Genomic DNA, 26,393 nt, shown 5'->3' with positions numbered 1-26,393 from the left:
TCAGTCGATTTATGGTAATATTATGGTTTTTCAACTGGTGTACCCAAAAGCAAACTAGAATGGCACTCAGTAGAGCGCGAACCATAAGGGAGCAGTGTTGCGTGTGTTGTCTTGTCTTTGTTGTTATTAATATAATAATTAGAGCTGTGAAAAATAACGCGTTAACGCGTTATGATTAAATTACAGGATTAATTCGTTTTTTTTTTTTTAACGCATTTAACGCATGCGCAGAAGGACCTTCCAATTCCGCCGCCTCTGCACTAGTTGCCGCTCTAATGCAGTCAGACGGCAGCTGCCATTCAAACAAACAAACAACATGGATAATTCTGATGAACCTGAGGACCTTCTGGACGGGAAGATCGTGTTCCAAAAAAACAAAGATCGAACATTCAGTAAAACCAAGGTGATATGCACACTCTGCGAGAAGACGTTATCGTTTCACCGTAGCAATACCCGCCTAACCACCGCAACGCGAAGCATGTGTTGGTCCGCGAGGGGCGTTCAAGTGGAATGCGCCAAACCAGACTCACTCGCCGGACACATTGTGCAAAAGAAGCGGTCAGCTTTACTGTCAGAGAATTTGAACAAGTTAGTTTGCCTCACCAACTGGCTAAAGACCGAGTAGCTAAGAGGGCCTTTAGAGGCATTAGATTGTATCATGGTGTGGTTAATGGTTGTGTGACAAAAAATATAAAAAATGTCAACCATCCTATGGCTAAGAAGCTCAAATAATTTCTGTTTAATTTAAAAAAAAAAGTTTTATTCAACCACACAATGGCTAAGGAACCCGAATTCTGTTTAGGATGAAGATTATATTAATGTTCCATATGGAAAAGCAATGATAACTGCTGAAGAACTGCTGAGTTGCAGCACAAAAGAAAAGTTAAATGTCATAAATCTTGTTTTCACAAAAATATTCCGAAAAAATCGGTAATGTGATTAATCATGATTAATCCATAGAAACCTGTGATTAATTTGATTAAAAATTTTAATCATTTCACAGCCCTAATAATAATTATGAATGACTATTATTAATGGTGTTTGTAAATGTGATAATTATTTGGAACTGGTTTATGATTGTATCATTTTACTCTAGCTAATACAACTTCATGATTTATTACGTAAATATAAACAGACTATTATTTAAATTATAATATGATCAAATTCATCATTTCAATGTTTGTTATTTTGAAGAACGCTTATGAAATGTTCCTCTTTTATTTATTTTACTTAGAAAGGAAGTTTGGGCTCTCTTTCCTGTCTGGCTCCCCTCAGCTTGGGTAAGCTGGTATAAACCTCATGGTGAAGAGTGCCCAGAACACAAATCCAGAAATCCCCACATAAGGGAAACGTGGTACACATCCTAAACAGAAACAAAAGCAGACGAACCAAAAGTTCACAAAAGAATCACAGTACAGATCCTCCTGCCTGCGCATGGACCCACTAGGTGTCACTGTTTTCCCTCTTGCATGCCAGATTTCATGGTTTTTAGGAGATTTGTTGCATTGTTACGTGTCAGGTACATTTATTCCTGCTAGCTGTACTTGCTCTTGATTATCAGTATGTGGATGAGTTTAATACATACTGATGATTAATGAGTTTGTATGTATTTATAGAGAAGAAAAAAAAGAAGTTCAGCCGGATAACAGAAACATATCCAGGATATGATGAGCTTGCTTCATAGTTCAGGCCCCATGAAATGTTCTGATGTACAGTCCACCACTGGAGGTAGATAATTGTACAAAATCTAAAAAAATTGGGTATAAAATTAACTTAATTTATGGATATACAGCAGGAAAAACACATCATAGAATAAAAACATATCACACTTCATGCGTGTCAGGGAAGTCTTTAGCCAATCAGAGTAGAGTTCTGTCGTCACAGAGCTGCTGCAGCTGGAGGGGAACATCTGTATTGTCTGACTCCAGCTGGCTCCCTCCTGCGATGTTTTAAGGTCATGTGACCTGGGGACGTTTTGCAGGGCTGGATGAAGTTGGACGAACACTTTAAGACCAGCAGGCATCATGGGAAGTCAGTGCTGCACAGGGCTGCATGAAGTTGAATGCACTTATTGAAAACAGATGATTTGTAGAAGGTCACCGTTCGATTCCCCCATTTCCGCCTGCTGTGCTGGAAAAGATCCATATAAACCACATATAGACCACCTCCGCCAAGGCCCAACAGTGTCTTTAAATACAATCAGGCTGTACAGAATTACACACACTCATGGATATCAGTCACCTACATGAGCCTGATTTCGTTTTTGATTAAGATTTCCCTCGGAAAATGGTGAAAATTTGGAAAAACACCCCATCTCACCTCTATAAATACTTTGCTAAAAAGAACATTGTATGGGTTCTTCTCTGACCCAAACTGTGTATTGACCAAATTTCGGGGAAATCAGTTCTGTTGTTTTCGTGTAATCTTGCTCAGAAACATAAAACACCAACCAAGAGTTGCATACCTCAAAGTCCCTTTATGAAACCGCATTTTAAATCAGTAGATCTATTATATTTAGATCTGCATCCAATTGCACACGGTCCTAAATATCAGAGCCCTTAACATGTCTAAACATGATTTATTTACATCAAGATCCATCAATCGATTGTTGGCTTTTACTATGAAGAAAGTTAAAACAGATTAGTAGATTCAAACTCCAATTTTCTCTTTCTTCATTCATGCCCCACCCCTTTAAGGTAAATCGTTTGTGTTGTTTCTGAGTTATCCTGCCAATTAACAAAAATCGACCATGGGACAAATGAACAGGTGAAAACACTCATTGACGGAGTTGTAACACAGAAATCAAGGAGATCCAACACTTTCAAAATCAATCCTTAATTAAAAGCTCAGATCTAAACTCATCCACCTCTTAAGAACAGCCTCAGGTTTTCTTTTCTTTTTTAGTTCAGGAAATACCTTTCCCTCTCCAGTCAATTCATTCTGATGCAGCACAGTAAGTGGTTGAATATGTTTCGCTTTGATTTGTCGGCGACGTTGTGATAAATCGCTAAGATGTTAAACTGTTCCTATTTCTTTTCCAGAGGTCGATGTACAGAGCCGTTTAATGAGGGTGAGTTCCCATTAAAATGCTTTCTCTTCTCTTTCTGTGACATTAGTGGAGACTGTGCAGCACAGTTTGCTTTAGCTCCTGGACGAGGGAAGAGCCAGCAGCCATGAGAGAGTGCTGGCCATGTCAGCCTTTTGCCCTCCTGGTGTAGGATCAGTCAAAGTCATTGATTAGAGTCACAATAAGTCCATTTAGCTTGTCAAACGTTACATTTATTGACCAACAGCTCCCGCAGCAGCTCCAGTTACTGCCTCTCATGTTACCAGAATCAGGGAAATTATTACCCAGCAGTATTTTCTAAAGTGGGCTTCTGTAAATGATATGACCATGCTCTATGTATATGAAAGAAACAACAACTTATATCAATAACCAACGTACTTTGGGTTTGTGTACAAATTGAGCAGGAACCCATGTCACTTATGGCCTCAAGCTTTGCACAGGCTCTTGTAAAGTCTAAAATGTAATAATCTGATTAAAAAAAAGTCTTAAATATGTTAAACCAATATGAACCAGGCCTCATGCTGTGTCCCATTACATCTCAGAGCTCGGCCCTCAGAATGATGTCACACCTGAAAACCCAAGCTGATAGCGTTCCAGTTGCACAGGAACAATGTCAGCCATGCTGCTGATTGTTGAAAATAACTAAACGTAATGAAAACGCATTACGCAGCATTTCACGCACACTAATAAAGCATCCACAGACAGTACTTGGACAGTACTATGTGTAAGGCACATTTAATGACAGAAGGGCTAGTAAAAGTTAAAAACTAAAGCTTTCACTGTTGATATACGGGGGGCCCATCTTGGATTTCAAAGTCGGGGCTGGTAAGGTTCCTCCGACCTTCTGAGTTTAATTTCCGACTTGAGGGGAAGTTCCAGTAGCAACTTCTAACCCAGTTGTCAGAAATACGAGGTTTAATGGATCTGGCATTAATTATGTTAACATTCATTGAACCCTACTTCTGTCACTTAAATAATATATTTCTTTAGGTATTTGACAGCCTGCATAGTTTGTAAAGTCTATATGTGTTGTACTTTATCCATGATGTAGATACTAACACGCTTGTATGACACTTGTATGACACATGAAACACATGAAAGACACAAACTAGGACTATTATACAACATAAACCTAGATTACGGTTAGAAACGAAAAGCATGTTTCAATTATCGTTGGATTCAAACACTGACTTCCATTTAACAATTTCAACTGATCCCACAACATCTATTGCCTGGAATAGGAGCTATTAGGTAACAGGATGTATTTGGGTTCATGTACACATGGCAGGACAACAACCTCCTCCAGAGAGATCCGCTTCATCCCATTGTCAACAGGTGTCAGAGATTCGACTGCTCATGCATAACAAGCATGTTGACCCCCAGTCTCTTCTCTGAGATATGCAGCAGTTTCCAGCTTGATTTCGAACCCTTGCATGTGACACATTTCATTTTCCGTGAAACCTCTTTTCAAATGAGACTTGGATTAGTTTGTTGGAGCAGAAGGGACTGTTGGAAAAACTGAGCCAACAGTGGTTTGAACTCAGTGGTTTATAAAGTATCCTCTGGGGAGCCAGAGCTGAAGCCTGAAACTGCATTGTCGTAAAAAATGAACAAAAACAACTACAAGAGTCAAAATTGAGGAGACATCTTCTCTCATGATGCAGCTTACACGTAATGTTCTATGAAACATTACATCGGTACCACGCAGCCTATATACACACTCATGCCTTGTGGCTATACCTTTTGTCGGCATGGCAACAGTCGGTGGGCTCTGGTGAGCGGGGAAGTCTCACGTGTCACACCCAGTCATCTGCCAGACTCGGTCCATGGAAATCTGAAACAGAGAAGGTAATGGGCCTATTGATGAGTCGCAAGCCCATTCTCTTCCTTCACCTCTACCCTCCAGCCAGTCGATTTATTCTCCTCATAGGCCACAGCCAACGCCTCATGACTTTCATGAGCGGACATTTCTTTGGAGCTGTGGCCGAGGCGATAACATCCAATTTGATGAAAGCCATGTCTCACGTGTCTGTGCTGCTCTCAGGTGGTTTATTCTCAAAATGTATGATTTCTAAATGTGTCAATACGTATCCTTTACATATGGCATCATGTACAGTTTACTTTAAAGAGAGTCTGCATCCCTGTAGGTGTTATAGGGCGTAACAGTGACTGCCCTCTTGTACAACAGCTCTGGTTCCAGAAGTAAATCTCCCATTCATTTTCTTAAGTGACGTTTCGGAAAATCCTTGTAAAAAGAGTTTTAAGCCAGGCCCACCAGGTACGACATGAATCATGACCATACAACTTTTGGGTTGTATGGTCGAGGCCGTGTATATTATTATTTTTTAGAGAAGGAAAGACACATCCCATAATTAATTGCGAATGATTCCTTTCCAATGACTTCAAGCCGTTCTTCTTGAATTTAAACTTGTTGTGGTTTTCACCCCTATACCTCAAAGGTAAACATAATGTTAGGTTGAACCATGTGATTGAAGCAACATGATTCTCACAGTCGTGGTAAATATTTCCATGGTAAGAGTGATCTCCACCAATCGGAGACATCAGTATTCCATCAGAGGATTGTGGGTTGTACAGTGCTTCTTCTCGACATTGCAAATAAAACATGTTTTTCTCTAAATGCAGTTGATATCATAGCCAGATAGCTTGTGGATGTGGGCCACTTAAGAAATTATGCAGCACTTCTGAAACAAGTGGAACACTCACAACAGAGTGGCCCACTTGTAAAATGGCAAATGTGGCCCAAATATCCCAAAACAAATGCTGCCCCTTTTTGGAAAAACATGCGGTGCTCTCTGCAAAGTGTGATCTGGATGGGAACATAAAGGGGGCCATGTGGTAAAAGGGCAAATTTGTTTCACCTTTGGTTGATATGTGGTATTGCTATGGCTGACTTCTGGTCCAGATCTGGCAAACAGGAGTGGACCTACAAAATGCCAGGATTCTACGAGGAATCTGGGCCAGGTCACAGTGTGGTAGTGTAGGCCAAACAGATGATAATCAAAATCTCTATCTCTAACGCTGCATGCCTCATTCAGTTGAGCTCTATGGTGTCTGTCTGTCTCATCGTCCACCTCCTCAGAACCCCATCCTCCTATCTGTCATCTCCCAGCATGTCTGCAGTGTCTTTAGCATTTCTGCAGCTCTCTCCACTTAGCCTCTCTGCAGGAAGGTCAGATCAAGTGCAGGGTCGGTGGCAGAACAAAGCCTTGGGAGGTGCCTGGGATTCAATGTCTTGTTCAAGGACATGTGAGTAGAGAGAACTCCGGCTGAGCCTTCAATCCTGTATGCCCAGTTCAGCTTATACCCTTCAGCCTAGAGCCTAGGATATTTTTTTAATATATACTAATGCTAGAGCTGCGAATCAAGGCTGTACCGAATTAGACATATCAGTCAGACAAGATAGGGGACAACAAAAAATTGTAGTTGTGGATACTTATGGATAACCCTATCTATATTTAGATTCAACTCATTTCACCGAAAGATGCACATGTTTTAACTTAATTTCCTGTTGATCTGAAAATTCTTTCCGTTTCTTAGAAGTAGATCCAACAAGAACTGCTTCATAGTAACTCTCTTGGGTTTAAAGTGCCAAATATAGAAATGCAAAATGAAAAACTCATCCCCGGCCATCCCTCTGACAAAGATACCATCTTTACTTAAGAGAAAGAGAAAGTAGTCTTAAAACTTTTGGTCTGATAGAAAGCAGTGGGGAAAGATAACAGCCTCCAAACGGAACACTTTACAATTGGAACTGAAAAACTGATGAGGTAGTAAATGTCGACAGGATTGGATTTTCCTTCCCTTCTTTATTGGCTTTATTTTTACAATAATGATCAATTGAACAGAACCGTCCATCTACCAAGAGATTTCCAGATGAAGACGCTTCTAACAGACGCTCTTCTGGTGAAAAAGCAGAGACACAGACAAAGCTGTCGAGAGTTTCTGCAACCCAGTCTCATCAGAAAATGTTCAATGGCAACGTTGGTCCACTTGGACCGACGTTACCATCTCACAATCTGGCCTCTCAGCTTGGTGTTTAAATCACAGTCCCTGCTGGTGTCCTTCAGTGATCGTGAATGTTATTCATGTTATATAATAGTAATATTTGAGGCTAGATTACATCTCTAATGAGAAGGATCATGCGAGTCTGTTTATACCGAGGCCGGCCCGAGTGCGCGACCGGCCCGAGTGGCGCGAGCCGAGCGGCCCGAGTGCGCGAGCGGACCGAGTGCGCGAGCGGACATGACGTGTGGCTGTCGTAAAAACCCTATTTGTAAACAACCAGCCCTTTAACTCGGGGCTGCGTCATAAACACGGCGCGCTTGGAAGACCACGATGTCATCTTCCTTCTGTCAGGTAAGTAGTTTATTGTTTTTAAAGATCGTTACGATCTAGGTTTACAGTCCGAGTGCGGAGAGAGTCCGTCAATCCACACTATGGACGCTGTTCATCAGCTAATACGCCATTGTTAGCCACATGCTTCAGCCCACGGTAGCCTGTGCTACCTGGGAGGTGAATACATGGTTGTTGAAAGCAGTTCAAGACGCTTAGCTCATCATTGAGGGACGCTACAATATAAATATAAACATGAATTTGATTTATGAATGCTTTAGATTAATAAGGAGTGTATTTGTCTACCATTACTCCACAATATCAGGTCAATTTGGTTTAATGTATAGTATGCACTATGACAATAATGTTTCCATGTTATGGAGTTGCGATTCATTTTATAAAACAATTGCTATGTTCTGTTTTTTAATCAAGGAGGATCCAAGTGAAGCTACAGGAGTTTCATTAACGTCAACAACTTGGACCAAACAGTTTGTTTTGCTTGATGAAGAGCAGGAAGGGCAGCCTGGAGAGAAAGAGAAGCCGGGTTGAGCCCACTACCATCATCCACGTACCACGAGGAAGATGAGGGAGAGAAATGATCCTACCATTAAAGAGGTACTTTTAAGTTACATACCAGAAAAAACATTTGATATAATTTGCCAAATATACATTTTTATTAAATCCCCAAAGTACACTTGCTGAAATACAAGTTAATATCACACTGAAAGAATTTTGATCAATCATGCTTCCCTGCTGTGATTGTTTAACTAGGAAAACAACTTTTTCCACAGGAAGGCAAGTAAATTTAAGGAATACATGTGTGAATTTGCCTTCATTAGTTTCAGAAAAGAGCGATGATGTATCGGTCAGTGGGCGGCAGCACGAGACTCCGCAAACTAGTCTGTAAGCAAAGCAGACGAAGGCATCGAGGTTGCGGCCTGCCATCATTGTTATTTTGCTTAAGGGACTGAATATGTTTCATGTAGAAATATTAGCATTTCCCTTATATCTACCAAAACTGCTTGTTTCACAGACTGCAGTTTTGTTTTGATCCGATGTGGTGTGCAAATACAACCGTATCTGCAATGGGTTGTGGGGCATTAACATTTGTAACTCTAATTTTGTTTTGACAGACTGTGAAAAGAACGTTGAGAACATCACCACTCTACAGGAAGACACAGTCCAGTAATGGGTGTCAGAAGTTCAGTAGTGAACGACAGGTACTGTGGAAAAATATGTGTCATTGTTGTACAATGTCCTTTGACTCTGTTTAAACAAGGTCAACACAAAAAGGTTTGATTGTAAACTGATATCGGTATGAATTCATGTTATTCTCCTCGTCAAAAGAAACAAACAATCCAAATTACCTGCAGAAAGCCCTTGATGGACGCTTCAGCTGCATCGTCAGACTGGTGAGACAGCAAGATGCCAACTTTAATGCCAATTTATTTGTGTAACATTCTGTGACCAAATGTATAGATAACTTTTTGTAGATTGTAAAAATAGATAACCCATTTATTACAAAAAAACTACACTAGAATTATCGCACTGCGTTGTATGACTCCGCTAACCAGAGCAGTGTCCGTCTACATATTTCTACATATTTTCTCTCATATAAATGACACTGTATCTCTTGACAACTGAAACCATAAGATGAGGTCAGTGTGGCCTTGACCTTTTTACTTTAAGACAAATACAAAGTTAGACAATCCGAAAACATGCAGTTATGCCTCCGGCGACTCGCTATTGCAGAGGCATTAAAACCGTAGTGTAGTAGATTGGATTTTATTGGTGTTACATTGGACATCTTGTATGGGTACACCAAAAAATATATTTGGTTTCACATTCTAGATGGCAATAAGCAGAGTCATCAACTCAGGAAAAATATTTCTGTAGAAAAGAAAGCCTTGTATGTGTGTATGTATACATACACACAAACGCACAATTGAGACGTTTTTGTCTTTTATCATATATTCTCAGGCAGTACTGATGCATTTACTGAGAGGGGACGTGAGGGCCTACTCTGCGTGCTCAGAGTTCAAGCCCAGCAGGCTGCAGCGGGCCTGACATATTCTGGAACAGCAGCACAGTCTTTGGATGACTCCTCTGAAGATGAAAACATGGCGAAGTACTTCTCCACTGATGAAGAACTGTGAGGGCTGTGATTAGCTACACTCTCTTGCTACAATGCTACTCATGCTACTCCCTGGCAGCCTTAGGAAGGCATTAGCTTGCTGTGTGGTAGCTGTTAGCTTCAGCATTTTTAGTTTTTAGTGGCCTGTCTGACGTTTATGTTAAAAAAAAATCAGAGGGAACCATCTTCATAATTTAACACTATGGTTTGTTTGTGTCCTTCAGTTCTTCTCAAGAGAAGCAGTACAGGTGTGCCTCAGCTCCACGGTCCCTCCTGCAGCCTCCGCTCCTGATGCTAACCTCATGTCTCCATCACACCAAGCAGCAGACCTGGATTGACAGACCTTTCTCCAGAGCTGCCCCCTCCCTCTGAAACCCCCCTCTCCAAAACACTATTTGTGTAGTTTTTAAAGTATTTTTTGCATGAGAATTGTTGATCATAACATTTCCAGCAGATGCCTTAATATAATGTTTGTGCACAATAAATGACATTGATCATAACATAATGGTATTTCCTTGCACTTCTACACCATGATATTGTCAGATAAGATGCTGATTACATTAAAGCAGTGAATGCTCTGCTTTAAGCAACATAAACACACAATGATTCAATGGATCTGAAGTAGAATGGGCACATTACATTCTGTAGAGAATGCCTCAGTTATGGAAGTCAGAAAATAACTTTCTTTATCTGAGGTTCCAGCCATTTATACTCACAGCAAAGCACACAGGTCTGGTTGTCTAAGTGGCGCCCATATCATTGTTTAAGATGTGTAACATCAAGTTTGTGTTTCAGTGCAAAATTAGTCATTAGTCAAGAGTTCACCATCTTGTTTACACTAAAATTAGGTGACCCAGATGTTTCACAATGCAATCTGATAAGGTCTTATGAGAAACATTCTTAACATTAAAGAAATCAACACAGAGGATAGCAATATCTGTTTGACTTTAATCAGTAGCTGGTAATCGGCAGCCTGACTTATTCAAACACATTAATACTACAATGAATGAGGCAGGGCCTTCTATCAGAAATCAACTATATCGTCACGTTATGTTTCTCTTGAGCACATGGAAATTACCTTCAGCTTCCACTTACTGTCACCTGAACCATACTGTTATTTCTGTATCTACAGTGACTTTTAGGAAAACATATACTAGAGGGCAATGTATAAACATTAATACATCTTATTTATATAGAGCTTTTCAAGAAGTGCAAGTACTAAACTGAGGGAAAGCTAATACAAACAATATATATATATGTTATTTCCATGTGCCAGGACAGCCTCACACTTGGATATAAACCAATTTTAGAATACATTTGCTTATACTGGAGATCTTTTAAATTAATGTCCCAGAAATGATTTCTGATGGAAAACCCCTGCCTTATTCATTGTAGTATTAATGTGTTTGAATAAGTCAGGCCGCTGATTATCAGCTACGGATTAAAGTCAAACAGATATTGCTATCCTCTGTGTTGATTTCTTTAATTTTAAGAATGTTTCTCATAAGACCTTATCAGATTGCATTGTGAAACATCTGGGTCACCTAATTTTAGTGTAAAGAAGAAGGTGAACTCTTGACTAATGACTAATTTTGCACTGAAACACAAACTTGATGTTACACATCTTAAACAATATGATATGGGCGCCACTTAGACAACCAGACCTGTGTGCTTTGCTGTGACTATAAATGACTGGAACCTCAGATAAAGAAAGTTATTTTCTGACTTCCATAACTGAGGCATTCTCTACAGAATGTAATGTGCCCATTCTACTTCAGATCCATTGAATCATTGTGTGTTTATGTTGCTTAAAGCAGAGCATTCACTGCTTTAATGTAATCAGCATCTTATCTGACAATATCATGGTGTAGAAGTGCAAGGAAATACCATTATGTTATGATCAATGTAATTTATTGTGCACAAACATTATATTAAGGCATCTGCTGGAAATGTTATGATCAACAATTCTCATGCAAAAAATACTTTAAAAACTACACAAATAGTGTTTTGGAGAGGGGGGTTTCAGAGGGAGGGGGCAGCTCTGGAGAAAGGTCTGTCAATCCAGGTCTGCTGCTTGGTGTGATGGAGACATGAGGTTAGCATCAGGAGCGGAGGCTGCAGGAGGGACCGTGGAGCTGAGGCACACCTGTACTGCTTCTCTTGAGAAGAACTGAAGGACACAAACAAACCATAGTGTTAAATTATGAAGATGGTTCCCTCTGATTTTTTTTTAACATAAACGTCAGACAGGCCACTAAAAACTAAAAATGCTGAAGCTAACAGCTACCACACAGCAAGCTAATGCCTTCCTAAGGCTGCCAGGGAGTAGCATGAGTAGCATTGTAGCAAGAGAGTGTAGCTAATCACAGCCCTCACAGTTCTTCATCAGTGGAGAAGTACCTCGCCATGTTTTCATCTTCAGAGGAGTCATCCAAAGACTGTGCTGCTGTTCCAGAATATGTCAGGCCCGCTGCAGCCTGCTGGGCTTGAACTCTGAGCACGCAGAGTAGGCCCTCACGTCCCCTCTCAGTAAATGCATCAGTACTGCCTGAGAATATATGATAAAAGACAAAAACGTCTCAATTGTGCGTTTGTGTGTATGTATACATACACACATACAAGGCTTTCTTTTCTACAGAAATATTTTTCCTGAGTTGATGACTCTGCTTATTGCCATCTAGAATGTGAAACCAAATATATTTTTTGGTGTACCCATACAAGATGTCCAATGTAACACCAATAAAATCCAATCTACTACACTACGGTTTTAATGCCTCTGCAATAGCGAGTCGCCGGAGGCATAACTGCATGTTTTCGGATTGTCTAACTTTGTATTTGTCTTAAAGTAAAAAGGTCAAGGCCACACTGACCTCATCTTATGGTTTCAGTTGTCAAGAGATACAGTGTCATTTATATGAGAGAAAATATGTAGAAATATGTAGACGGACACTGCTCTGGTTAGCGGAGTCATACAACGCAGTGCGATAATTCTAGTGTAGTTTTTTTGTAATAAATGGGTTATCTATTTTTACAATCTACAAAAAGTTATCTATACATTTGGTCACAGAATGTTACACAAATAAATTGGCATTAAAGTTGGCATCTTGCTGTCTCACCAGTCTGACGATGCAGCTGAAGCGTCCATCAAGGGCTTTCTGCAGGTAATTTGGATTGTTTGTTTCTTTTGACGAGGAGAATAACATGAATTCATACCGATATCAGTTTACAATCAAACCTTTTTGTGTTGACCTTGTTTAAACAGAGTCAAAGGACATTGTACAACAATGACACATATTTTTCCACAGTACCTGTCGTTCACTACTGAACTTCTGACACCCATTACTGGACTGTGTCTTCCTGTAGAGTGGTGATGTTCTCAACGTTCTTTTCACAGTCTGTCAAAACAAAATTAGAGTTACAAATGTTAATGCCCCACAACCCATTGCAGATACGGTTGTATTTGCACACCACATCGGATCAAAACAAAACTGCAGTCTGTGAAACAAGCAGTTTTGGTAGATATAAGGGAAATGCTAATATTTCTACATGAAACATATTCAGTCCCTTAAGCAAAATAACAATGATGGCAGGCCGCAACCTCGATGCCTTCGTCTGCTTTGCTTACAGACTAGTTTGCGGAGTCTCGTGCTGCCGCCCACTGACCGATACATCATCGCTCTTTTCTGAAACTAATGAAGGCAAATTCACACATGTATTCCTTAAATTTACTTGCCTTCCTGTGGAAAAAGTTGTTTTCCTAGTTAAACAATCACAGCAGGGAAGCATGATTGATCAAAATTCTTTCAGTGTGATATTAACTTGTATTTCAGCAAGTGTACTTTGGGGATTTAATAAAAATGTATATTTGGCAAATTATATCAAATGTTTTTTCTGGTATGTAACTTAAAAGTACCTCTTTAATGGTAGGATCATTTCTCTCCCTCATCTTCCTCGTGGTACGTGGATGATGGTAGTGGGCTCAACCCGGCTTCTCTTTCTCTCCAGGCTGCCCTTCCTGCTCTTCATCAAGCAAAACAAACTGTTTGGTCCAAGTTGTTGACGTTAATGAAACTCCTGTAGCTTCACTTGGATCCTCCTTGATTAAAAAACAGAACATAGCAATTGTTTTATAAAATGAATCGCAACTCCATAACATGGAAACATTATTGTCATAGTGCATACTATACATTAAACCAAATTGACCTGATATTGTGGAGTGATGGTAGACAAATACACTCCTTATTAATCTAAAGCATTCATAAATCAAATTCATGTTTATATTTATATTGTAGCGTCCCTCAATGATGAGCTAAGCGTCTTGAACTGCTTTCAACAACCATGTATTCACCTCCCAGGTAGCACAGGCTACCGTGGGCTGAAGCATGTGGCTAACAATGGCGTATTAGCTGATGAACAGCGTCCATAGTGTGGATTGACGGACTCTCTCCGCACTCGGACTGTAAACCTAGATCGTAACGATCTTTAAAAACAATAAACTACTTACCTGACAGAAGGAAGATGACATCGTGGTCTTCCAAGCGCGCCGTGTTTATGACGCAGCCCCGAGTTAAAGGGCTGGTTGTTTACAAATAGGGTTTTTACGACAGCCACACGTCATGTCCGCTCGCGCACTCGGTCCGCTCGCGCACTCGGGCCGCTCGGCTCGCGCCGCTCGGGCCGCTCGGCTCGCGCCACTCGGGCCGGTCGCGCACTCGGGCCGGCCTCGGTATGAACAGACTCGCATGATCCTTCTCATTAGAGATGTAATCTAGCCTCAAATATTACTATTATATAACATGAATAACATTCACGATCACTGAAGGACACCACGCAGGGACTGTGATTTAAACACCAAGCTGCGCCCGTGGTGCCATGGCAACCATCATAGCAACGATAAAAACATGCGTGATAACTATTAAAATATTTATCATAAGCACGAACTGGCTGAAGACTGTGGAAGCAAAGACCACATTTCTCGCTAGAAATCGTGTCAGAATGTATTTTTATGCCCAAACTAAGTTACAAAATTATATTTTTATCTGAAAAAACAAGGAATCTCCGCCATGTTTTCCTCTCCGCAGACGGGAGCTTGAGAGTCACGTGACGTGAGAACACGCCAATGCAAAACAATGGGAGGACTAAATGTTACCATCTCACAATCTGAGAGGCCAGATTGTGAGATGGTAACGTCGGTCCAAGTGGACCAACGATACCATTGAACATTTTCTGATGAGACTGGGTTGGTTTCTGGTGATATGAGCCGATATATGTGTTGTGAAGATCCCGGTATCTCCGCAGCCGAGCATCACTTCCTGTGTCTGTGTGCTGCACCTGGCTGCTCCGACTCTCACCTGAATAAGGCAGAGGATTAGTTTCTGCTGTGAACGCGAACCTCCCGCTGCGCAGTGCATGTGTGAATGATAAACTCTTGGTAAACTCTGTATCCAGTTTTCCGGACTTTACCTGCAGGCCATGCTTTACTTGCCTCTTGGGACTCCATCATCTCCTTTGCAGGATTATTGATACGGTATTTGCAGAGATGAACTGAACCAGTTCTGAGCTCTAATCATGCTGCAGCTTCATTTTCCACACCGGCACGATTGAGATCTCTCTCTGCTTTCAAAATCTGATGTTTGTGCCTTGTTCTGGCCAAAGATGAAGGTTTCCCATCACAAACAGAGCGTCACTGTGTTTTTATTAGTTTAACAGTGCTGGTGGATTGCTTTCTAATGCTCTGACTAAGATACTTATTGAAGGATAAACAAACACGTCTCAGCTAAAACAACTATTGATGAGACATTATTGTTGCAGCCAAAGATCCAGTGTTACTGCGTGTGCATATATCAGATGAGCTCACTCATGTCTGTGAGCATTAGCAGAGTCTCCCGTGTCTCAGTACACTTCCATTCTGGCAATAAATCAAACATTGGAGTGAGGATGTCAAAGTTGATTATTTCTGTCTAAGCTGTTTAAAAGATGGACAACCAACAAGTCAGAATACATGCCAAATGCATTTTTGTCAAAGATGGTTCCTGTCATTTTAGGGAACTTCTATCACACTGGTGCTTTGTTTAAAACTACTCTTTCTTCTGGTAAATTCTGTTATTTATCGAATATTTGATGCCGTAAAAACCGGGTGAAATGTAATTTTTGAGAGATGAAACTGACTCACAATTAGTCAAGCGACTGTATTGATGGGACCGGATCCACCCACTGATCCCTTCTGCACAGACTCTTGCTCAAAAGTTGCAGGATGGCAGCCTATGTATCCAGAATCTTTTAGCTTTATTTCTGGATAGTGGGAGGAGGTTGACGTCTCATTCTATGGTACAGATGGATAATTGAGAGACACTTACTGCAGCAGTTATTGTTGATGAGAACGCTGTTACACTGAACAACCCCCTACTGGCTAATGTGAGTGGGTGCATGTCCTTCAAAAACCAATAAACAAGCATTTCCACAATATCCACAGTTTGGTTATAATGACTCAGTGAGGGTTAGTTTTTGCATTTGGTTTAATAATATTGTAGAGTGCCACAGGGAAAAATGAAGATCCATTAAGCTGTACCAGTGCAACAACATGCCTCATCATGTTGATCTCTTTACTGCTGCTGATTAATGAAAAGCTGTAAATGAAACAAGACTATTAACATCCATCTACTGTGTGACAACGTACGTTTTAATGGCGACCGTGGGGAGATGTGTCATCACATTTATCTCCCCACCCACAGTGTCAAAATCTCAGCTAGGAGAGCTCTTGCTCTCGCCCCAAGCAAATGCTCAGGCGCTGAACTTCAGTGAGAGACGAAAGGTTTGGCATTTACACAGCAGCAGCAGCATTGTGACTTTGAGAGCTGAAGCAACCTGAGATCATCAGCTCTGCCCAGTGCAATCAGGCCCTTTAGTTGCAGAAGTATTCCACCCGCAATGCTTTCATCTCCAGCCCTGCCTTCCCACTGAGTTTAATGTCGGCTGCCTGGAATCTTTTTCTATCGCCCACGTAGACAGCAAGCTTTACAGATTTCAAGGTAATTGATACGTTACTGTTTGAGCCCATGGATGAAAATGTCTTCTGACATTATTGTTTCTTATAAGGCTTGCACATATTCCAGTGTGGGCATCTTCGGTCCAAACGCTATAACATCTATAAATCATTATGTATTGGCTGTTTTCATTGGCATTACCTTGAGCAGGCAGTTGCTTGTGGTATATAGTTATATTGGTATGAGAAAAAAAAACTTGAACTATGTTTTCCACTTTTTTCTGGTGAATCCCCAAATGAAATCTTACTAATAGACTTTCCTCTGATGCATTATGAAGTCCCTCAGTTCCCTCCCTCACCCTATCTTCCTCTCACACCCTCATTTGTCTCCTCCGAGCTTTTGCCAACATGAGTGATTTATTCTCATCTCATATTCAGTCTCATGGTGAAATGTGAATAATGTCTGAGTCCCTGGGGGGCAGCTTGCTGCTTCCAACAGAATACAATGTGAGCCCCTTCCCTCTGTCCCTGCCTGTTATTTATGTCCTTATTTTCCTTGAGTATGGCGAGAAACAAAGTTAGCCCTGACTGATGTAAAAACATCAGACTTGACACCAGTGAGGTTCCTGTATATTAGTCATTTCAGTTCTGTAAACCCATCTAAAAGTTTTACTTTCGGCGTACTTTGTTATATAAGTGTGTGTGGGTGGTGTTTCCTGCAAAAGCCCATCAAAATATCAGAAGTGTCTAAATGCATTGGGTGGGATCGTTTATGTTAAAATAATGTACTACACAAAGCACTCGTCAGAATAAACACTCATCTTAAAAGCCTAAATGATAAATTGGGGCTGTGATAGAGAAGAGTTTTCTATCTTCCAGTGTGGGCGCTTTAAATGGGATACCTGCTGTGAAATTCGGATGTCATGTGTGGATTCTGCTCCGCACAAAAAGATAAAACAGAAACTACATCTTAAAAAGAAGCATTTGTTAAGAAAAAGCTTGACTCTCCATTCGCCTTTAAGATACATTTCAGTAGAAAAAAAACCTAGGCCACATTCAGTTCACATGGGAGGGATGATAGAGATGAGAAAGAGTCCCATGTGATTGCAGGTGTTCATGTTGTCAAGACGATGGCCGTGGAATACACAGTACACGACAGATGAGGCTGATGGCAGTGTCATTCTTTTTTAGTATACAGGCATAAACCAAATACCTGAAAAAAATACATTTGGATCTGAGGACGTAGCTGCAGGAAACATCACAGGGTCCCCAAAATCACATAGGGGTCGTCCTCAGGGGACCATGAATGACTGATTGTTTTCAGATATTTCAGTCAGGTGAATGGTGAAGTAGTGGACCATCCTGACCATCAGGGCACACCGTGGCTTGGTCGAATTTAAGCTCACCATTTTTTCTTTTCTGTACATTTAAATCCAAAAATTAAAATAATATTGAAACATGAGTTTGCTGCTGCATTACTGCATTTTTCAGGAAATCTTGACTCTCAGGGTCAAATTCCCAACTGCTGAGCCTCACTGTCAGTTTCTGAGTGTAGTTTTAACTTTTGACAGACACAAAAAAGTATTAGAGAATTAATTTAGCATTATTTTCTACAAATTACCAGAATTGTTTACAAGAACAGTTTGAATCATTGATATTTAAGATGATATATTCTATCCAGGCCCTGTGATAAAAAAAATGGAGGTGTACAAATAAATAGTATAGTAATAAGTAATGTCTATGTCGTAAAAAATACAAGCATTGCCCTTTAAATGACAGCATTCACCTGAAACAACTGCAACAACATTTTGAAGGAGCCCATCACACTGAGGTTGCACTTTTAGCTTTGAGCGTGTAACAAAAGGAGAACATGACCTATAGTCCATAGACCAAGGACTGGAGGCAGCAGGGTGAAGTGTAAGAGAAGTCGGCTGTCCTTCTACCAGAGAGCTTTCATATTATCACCAGGCAGAGCTGAGACATGAAGAGTGTCAGCCCGGGTCTCATTTCCCCTCCTGTTGGACAGGAAAGGGAGGCAGAGCACTTTCAGTTCTCACTCGTCTCATCAATCCAATGAGCAGCCTTTCAGCAGGGTATGGGACAAATCAATATTTGCCTTTACATAAGAACGTGTTTGATGAGCTTGGGCTGTCTGAACCGCTCTCAGCTCGATGTCACGGCTCTGGATGAACAAAATGCAGCGTGAAAGACTTTTCTGCTTTGACGTCTCTTAGAAAATCCACATTTTGAGTTGAGCACATACTCAAAATATTTCAAAATACTGCAATGCAGGCCCATCAACACCACTGTGTTCCACTGGAGGAATTCTGCCCATGTATTTGTGATGCAAAGAAAACATCCTCTTTCATTTATTTTTCATGCTCCTGTTTTTCTTGCCTCCGTGGCTGTGAGGTGTTTGTCGAGGCGAGAACCTTGAAAAAGACAAACCCGCACACAGTAGACTCAGCTTTATTCTCTCAGCCTGCTGGAGATTTGGCCCAGGAACTTTAAATCCGCCTTCTCTATCATTGGCAGAGTGCTGGACTTTTCTTTCTACACATTCTGCTGCACACACACACACACACACACACACACACACACACACACACACACACACACACACACACACACACAGCTCCCTGTGGGCCACAGTTCATGTTGTTTCTCAATGGATGAATCATAATGTATAATTTTACACTGGTCCCAAAGGTTTTCACTCAGATTTCCAGGAGTGCTGCACATAGTAAATATCACAATATGTGGTCATAGACAGAATGATATATTTCATTTATATCAGGTAGTTCATCCTTTATCATACAATAGCTGTTTATTATTGACATAACAAGGATATTTATCAGATTCACAATCCTAATTTAGCATGTTTGTGTGCTAAACTTCAGTAAATAGCACAGAATTAGGCACCAACTGATCTATTGAGGGCATTACATTAAATGATTGACTCATCAAGTGACTGCAGTCTATCATGAGGACATGTGTATGAAAACAAAACAAACCAAAGGGACAAACTCGTGCTGGCAGGACAGTAAAAGTCAGGATTCAACCTAACGTTAGAGACACAAAAATTAAAAACCAAACAAATATCTCCTGGTGAAAAAGCAGAGACATACTCGTTGAAGAATCCGACAAAGATGTCAAGACAGTTTGTGGAGATAAGACACTTCCTGCACCTGGCACCTCCACCTCTCGCGTGAATAATCTGGAGGATTTGTGATTGTTGTGAACACCTCTGTGCAATTCTCCTGGTGCGTTTTTATGTGTGAAAAGCAAACTGCGGATAAATTCTGTACCAACAATTCTCCAGACTTTATACGTATGCATGTCTGAATACAACTTAAAAATCAACCGAAGCGAATTATTTGTTCCATTAACATTTATTTCCCTAAAATATTAAGAGCATATTATATCATGTGTTGCTCTATTTTTGCAGTTATAAAATAAAATAATTTCTACTTAACATAGACAGTCATGTTGTGGGCAAAATTAATACATGATATTTCCTGGTAGCCTGGTTTTTATTGCAAATATCTCAATAAATACTCCAAGTCTATGTTGCACCGGCAAAACAAAGGTGTATTCAAACTGTGTTCGGTTTGTGTGAAGTCTGCAGTGTGCTCCTTTGTGTGCTCTCATGGATGCAGGAGAGCAACAAGCCAATCTCCACTCTAAAATGAATCACCTCTTTGCCTAAGCAGTCCTCTATAGCAAATAGCTTGTGCAGCCGTGTGCAGGAAGACATATGTTAATTCTAGAGGCTCAAGTGTGCAGTGGTGACTCTGAGGGAAACAGGCCAGGATACAAGCACCGAGCAGATGTGGCTGTAATAGGAGCGGGTCTGATCAATCGCCCTTGCATTGATCGGTAAAAAGATTCAAGCACATGTTGCTGTTTTAAGAATATGCAGTTTAATGCATCTCGTCAGAAGATGACACGATCAACCGCTCTTTTCATTTTAAATAAGAATATATTAGAATTAATTTGTTTTTCAATGAACCTATTAGCATTTCTTATAACAGGGACTTGTAGGCACTGTTTATGCTTTTTTCTTCTTGTCTATATATACCCCTGAGACATCATCCAGCCTGTGAATCATTCTTGGGACTTTTATACATAATGTAAAATCTGATTTGGCTCCTGTTGAGTCAACTACTCGGTGCTCGGAGGTGAAAATAAAAAAAAATCCCCAAATCTGCATTAATCTGATGTTTCGGTTAATTATTTTTCTCCTGCTTGGATCAGATAAAAGCAATGTTCTCAAAATAGCTTTTGGCTGAAGCAAGGAGGAAAATGTATTATACTTGAAAGAAAGAACACTATTGTTTCTATAAGAAGAGCAGCTTAGGTGCTACATATTTAGTTTGATCCCACGTAGCAGCACAATTTGCCAAAGCCTCAGTGTTCCCCTTCATATCAAAAGACTATTTACATTTGCTTAATCGTTTAGAATATACCTGATTATGCATTATGTGCAACGTTGTAGGATGCAGATTTCCCCAAGTGTATTTTCAACAGAAAACACCACAAAGAAATCGCTCTCCTTCTGTTCTCGTATCTGTTCTTCTGTTTTTCTGGAGGTTATTGAGTGGAAAGGTAATTGGATTTGCATCCTAATGTTATTGGATTAGTTCATTCTAATAATGATTAATCTCAAAGTAAAGGATGAACCAAGGAAATGATTGACTGGCTGTGCCTTTTTTGTGGAGTCGGGTTGAGGCCGGGCCACTGAGGCTGTATGCAGACAGAGTGGAGGGGTGACAGGGGCTGCGGCTGGAGTCTACTAATACCTGACCTTTGCCTCCTTCATTTTGAGCAACTGTTGTGCTCAAGCTAAGCCTCATGGGAGATTCTGGTAAATAAACAGCCAAACCAGGGTGAACAGCTGACTTCTGCTCGTCAGTGAGCCAGCACCTCAGTCAACCTTTCCAATCCTCATCTCTGTGTTTGCATGTGACAGAGGGGGCGGCCTCATGCAGGACAGTTGATGTCTCCCTCAGAAAACACAGAGGTTTATCCACTGGGGTCAAAATCCTCCTCTCCATTTGCCTAAACATCCAGGAATTACCAATTATCTTCCCATTTCACAGCATCTGATCCAACATATCGCTCCACATGGTACGTAGTGCTGGCAGTGGACAGCATTGCTGATGATCCTTGCTCTATTCCAGGAAGTTGTCATCCTCATCAATTTCACACAGTCTCCCTGTGGTGATGACTGGCTCCAGCTTCCTGAGCCTGCTGGCAACAAGCTTAAATAATCCATTCCTTTAAAGGAAACAAATATGACAATCCTGCTCCCAAGCAGCATATCCTGACATCCCCAAACAAGGGAGGATTAAGAGGATTTTTTAGTCTTAATCAATTTTTAAAGCCACCTGATTAACATATGTGAGAGATAAGTCATGCTTTACAAACATCCTTGAATCCTGGGTCGTGAAATGAGATGAAGAACAGTGGGGGGGCTTTAAGTCCAGTGCCTGGAAGTCTGTCTCACATGATTATCTGAAGAGGTAAGAATGTCTGTGGAGAGCTGATAACACGACCTTGGTGTCACTGAGGTCCACTGAGGTGTTAAACACATGGAGCTGATGACCTGCTCTTACTCTTCATCCATGCTGGGTTCACCTTGCTGTGGAGGATTTGTATTCTTTTAGAAAAGTGGGAGGACACCAAAACCAGTTGGATTCCATATTTGAAGTTGGAGATGAATTCGGCGATGCATTTGGATGCTGCTGGTTGTGGTTGGAAACCAGTGTTGTCTGTTTGACAGGTTCGAGTGAGGGTGAAGACAAAGAACACATGCCTCCCACATACCAGCCCCTTTTTTAGAGCCTGTAATTTATCATGTGCTGCTCACATTGCAAGTGCTGCATGTGCACATTCCTCTGTCCGCAGGCCAAAAATGGTGAATCGTGAAATCATTCTTGTGTCCTTCCTAATGTCGTTTCAACCAAACTATATCTTCTCCCTCCGCATGTGCTCTCATTACACTTCACATGGCTGCCTGCCCGACCTCCTCTCCCTCCCTCGTTCTTACAAAGGACCCCTGCCTGCCATTATGTACCATCCTCACCTGTGATATTGACCCGCTACCATCATCTGTTCCCCTGAAATGTCACTGATTCCTTTTAGTGTCCAATACCTGATAAGCCACTGAGGGGTGGATGCCACGCAGGTGGGTGGAAATGCCACTGCAACCTGATTACAGACTGGTCTCCAATCCAATATCCTTTTGTCGGTTATTTCCAGTACTAAGATCATTAATTCACAAGAACACACTTCTCTCAGGGTTCCCCCATATTCATGGAAAACTTGGAACATTAGAGAGAGCTTTCTCAAACATGGACTCAACCTGAAAAAAAACATCCTCTAAATTTCAATTCTCCTGTAATATGTTGAATTGTATTTTAGCCCCTTAGTTTGTATGAGCGAGCTGTTTAAAGTGACTGCCACATTTCAAGTAAGTGATAGTAATTTAAATGACAAAAACATTTACGTCCAACAAAACAAGGTCATGGTAGAGAAGTTATTGAGCAGTCGGCAGTGATGGATCTAGCCATCACCTGTAATCAAGACATTGAATCATGAACCCTGCATCACTGAGAAGGAGGAATAAAATAGGTTGTACTTTTTGTATTGTCAGAAAAAGTCCTGGCACATGATTTCTCAAAAAGAGAGAAGCTTGTTATATTGTGCAAGTATAGTCGCTTTCAGACAGAATGTAAACAGTTGCTGGAAGTGGACATCCTTGAATACAGAGGACTTCATCTACATCACACATATTCACTAGTCACCCTGTTGAGTCTGTTTAACGTCAGTAAATCTGTTCTTTCATAGATTCTTTCCTGAGAAATTTTGGTGTGATTTACTGCTCAGATCACTAATGATTAGACTGCTCTTAATGCAATTATCCCTGTGTCATCATCTTAAGTATTTTTAACTGAGCCGGATGTGCAACAATATCAGTTAAACATTTTTTTTAATAGTTAAAAGCATTTCAATATAATGTTGAAATGCCTTTAACTTCTATTAATGTCACAGCCACATTTTCTAGCAATCCTTCTTTACAGGCTTTTCAAAACCTGCACTGAGCGAGAGTTTCCTGCACAGAAGCAAAAGTCCTAGAAATGATATAAGACCTGAGTGTCCCTTCAATGAACCCCCTCATCACAGTTTAACTCAGTCTTCACTCGACACTTAGCACAGAGCTATGAAAATTGCAGTTTTGGTTTAGTACAAATCAAAAGTGTGTCTGTATGTGTGGGACGTACGAATATACGACAAAAAAGGGATTTTATTTTATGTGCTGTCTAAATGATGTAGAAAATTTGATTTGTTCTTTTTCTCTGTCGTTTTTATTGTGAATGCTGATAAATAGAAATGATTTGGTAAATATGGATGATGTGCAAAGACTGTGTTAGCTGTTGACATATTAAACTTATGTTAATTAAACATTTCTCTGGAGAAAGCCTGGGAGGAGAGTAAAATCGATATATATGCAGATATGCTCTGCAAACAGGTCTCAAGGCTAAAGTTTGTCTGTAATTGCTTTAGATTGGAATTTTTTTGTGTGTGTCTTCTCTTTTTCTTTTTTCCACATGTTTTGTAAATGGGATACCAGAAGAAGATGTATGTGTTTGTAAATTAGGTACGACTTGCAAACCCAGGAAGGGATGGGCCAAATGCATTGTCATGACACAGAAATAAAAAAACATATGTATGTATGTACAGTCAATTGAAAAGCCAAATATGGTTTGGTTCACCTCTACCTGAATTTTCAATGTAAAGTCATCTGTGTGATGTTTCTTCTAGAGATATGTATGCAGGTATTCTCTTCTCCATCTTGTTACAAACCTCCAGGTGCTCCTCCTCCCCCTCCACCTGGCATTCCCTCAGAGGTGCTTCCTCCAGCACTAACTCAGCAAACTCTGTTCTGAGCTGAGGAGCTTGTTTTATTAGCCCCGTCATGAAAAACCTTGATGCTGTTACAAAGGCAATCAAAGATGAAAACCTGGCTCTTTTTCTTCTGAAGACAAAATGGGGGAGAAGAAGGCTGTTGAGCTGAACCCGGTCTTTAATATCAAAAGAAGTCTTTACGTTGAAGTACTAGACAGATAATTCAGAAGCAGCTGACTTCCTGAATTATTCATGTTGCTCTGAAAGGAAGAATGATAAGAACAGTATGTCAATGAGCCTCATTAGAGTATATGAACAATCTATATATAGGCACAGACATTCATATAGGCACCCACAGGATATATTGTATCCTAGGTTCACTGTATATTTTTGGAGGGAGTGACAAATTCAATGCATTTCCTCTAAATAATAACTCAGAAAGCCGTATTTATCACGCAGATCATAGTTACATTCATGCAGTGCTTCCAGAAGGGCTCTTCTTTGCAGGAATGTCATTCTAGGCAATGTAGGGTTCGATGTCTTGCCCAAGGACACTTTGACATGCAGATTGGAGGAGCTGGGAATCAAACCACCGATCTTCAGGTTAATGGCCACTCTACATCCTAAGCCACAACTGCAAAAAAAATCAGTGATTGATTTTTGCATTGAATCACCTAGTAATAGGATCCTTTAAAATTGTATTACCAAATCCTCATATAAAATGTTTGAATCTACAATTTCATTCAACAATATATGCATTTCTGTGTTCATCATGTTTATTGTGCACATCACCAAATGTCCATCACCTGTCATCACCTTTCAAACAAATGTTTGATCAGATTCAGTGGTCTGATACTGTCGCACGACATTAATTCACAGGTTCACGAGTAATCTGTGTTCATCAAGATTTAATGTTCTGTTGACGTTTGACGTGCAACTTGTCAGGTGGTCAAGACAATAAGTGAGGCCCACCCTACTAATAAATAGTGTGCTTGTTTCCTATAAGACGTGGGCAGCTGTAGGATAATGAACCACTGACATGACTAACCCATTGTTTCATGAGGTCTTTATAGCAGATGTGGACCACATTCACGGCGCGCTTCTATGTGACACATTACGGTAGAGGAAGTCGTGTGTGCCCTTTCAGATGTTTACGGTTTCGGCATCTCTCTTTCTCTCTCTCTCTCTCTCTCTCTCTCTCTCTCTCTCTCTCTCTCTCTCTCTCTCTCTCTCTCTCTCTCTCTCTCTCTCTCCCCCCCCCCCCCCTCTGGTTGTTGTCAGCGGCAGCTCCTGGTTTAGTAGTGATCCCTCTCTCTCTCTGCCTCTCTCTCTCGCTCTCCCTATCCCTCTCTCTCCCTCCCTCTCTCAGCGCTGTGATGAGACACCCTTCTCTCCGAACACTCTCCTCTCCAGCAGCGACCCTTCCTCTGTGAGACGAACTCCGGACACCAGCCCGCTCCCGCTGTGAGTTTCGCACCTTGTGCTTTTGTTACTGCGTGTTCCACCAACTCCGGTTTGACTCTGTCGCGCTTGCAGCCATGTTTCGCGTGTGTGTGTGTGTGTGTGTCGGGAGAGTTCGCTGCCCTGACAGAAAGAGCGTGTCACTGTTTGAACTGGACCTGTTCGATTCCGTGTGTTGTCTGAGTGTTTCTTTAGTCGTAGCTGTAGTTGTGCGTTAACTGGGATGTGTAGAGCAAAGAGCTGGAGGAGAAGCGGAGGGAGCGTGGCGGACGTGTCTGTCAAATATAACGCGAAAGAAAAAGAACTCCGTAAACATGTTTGAAAGGAAAACACCTTGATGCTTCTTTTAAATTCAAAATTTGTAAACGTAGTAACGGTAGAGCTACTGCACCCCACCCCACTAACAGGACCTGGGAAGTGGGTTAGCAGCTACACTAAACATGTGCGGGCTTGTTCTCAAAGCTTCTTTTTTTTTGTAGGTTATT

At 40.9% G+C, this 26,393-nt stretch overlaps 1 protein-coding gene and 2 long non-coding RNA genes across 4 annotated transcripts in view; 2 read left to right on the top strand and 1 right to left on the bottom strand.

Moving 5' to 3' along the window:
- The first annotated feature begins 7,308 nt into the window (after positions 1 to 7,308).
- LOC128444500 (uncharacterized) lies at positions 7,309 to 9,958 on the top strand. Of its 2 annotated transcripts, XR_008339151.1 has the most exons (6): positions 7,309 to 7,444; positions 7,853 to 8,035; positions 8,554 to 8,640; positions 8,768 to 8,832; positions 9,401 to 9,548; positions 9,779 to 9,958. It is a non-coding gene; the product is annotated as an uncharacterized LOC128444500 (long non-coding RNA). The 2 variants fall into 2 exon arrangements; XR_008339152.1 differs by lacking the exon at positions 8,768 to 8,832.
- Positions 9,959 to 11,443: 1,485 nt separating this feature from the next.
- LOC128444706 (uncharacterized) lies at positions 11,444 to 14,175 on the bottom strand. The gene is made up of 4 exons (XR_008339177.1): positions 14,059 to 14,175; positions 13,468 to 13,650; positions 11,955 to 12,949; positions 11,444 to 11,724 (listed from the first exon to the last, which is right to left on the bottom strand). It is a non-coding gene; the product is annotated as an uncharacterized LOC128444706 (long non-coding RNA).
- Positions 14,176 to 25,709: 11,534 nt separating this feature from the next.
- Positions 25,710 to 26,393, top strand: part of LOC128444993 (tumor protein p53-inducible protein 11) — a 38,505-nt gene continuing 37,821 nt past the window's right edge. Inside the window, exon 1 of the mRNA XM_053427728.1 lies at positions 25,710 to 25,911. The gene's annotated coding sequence lies outside the window, so the exon portion shown is untranslated. The remainder of the gene's footprint in view (positions 25,912 to 26,393) is intronic.

The sequence above is a fragment of the Pleuronectes platessa genome, chromosome 7 (assembly GCF_947347685.1).
Source record: "Pleuronectes platessa chromosome 7, fPlePla1.1, whole genome shotgun sequence".
Lineage (NCBI taxonomy): Eukaryota > Metazoa > Chordata > Actinopteri > Pleuronectiformes > Pleuronectidae > Pleuronectes > Pleuronectes platessa.
Note: the sequence above shows the minus strand (reverse complement) of the source record. Positions and strands in the feature narration are given on the sequence as shown.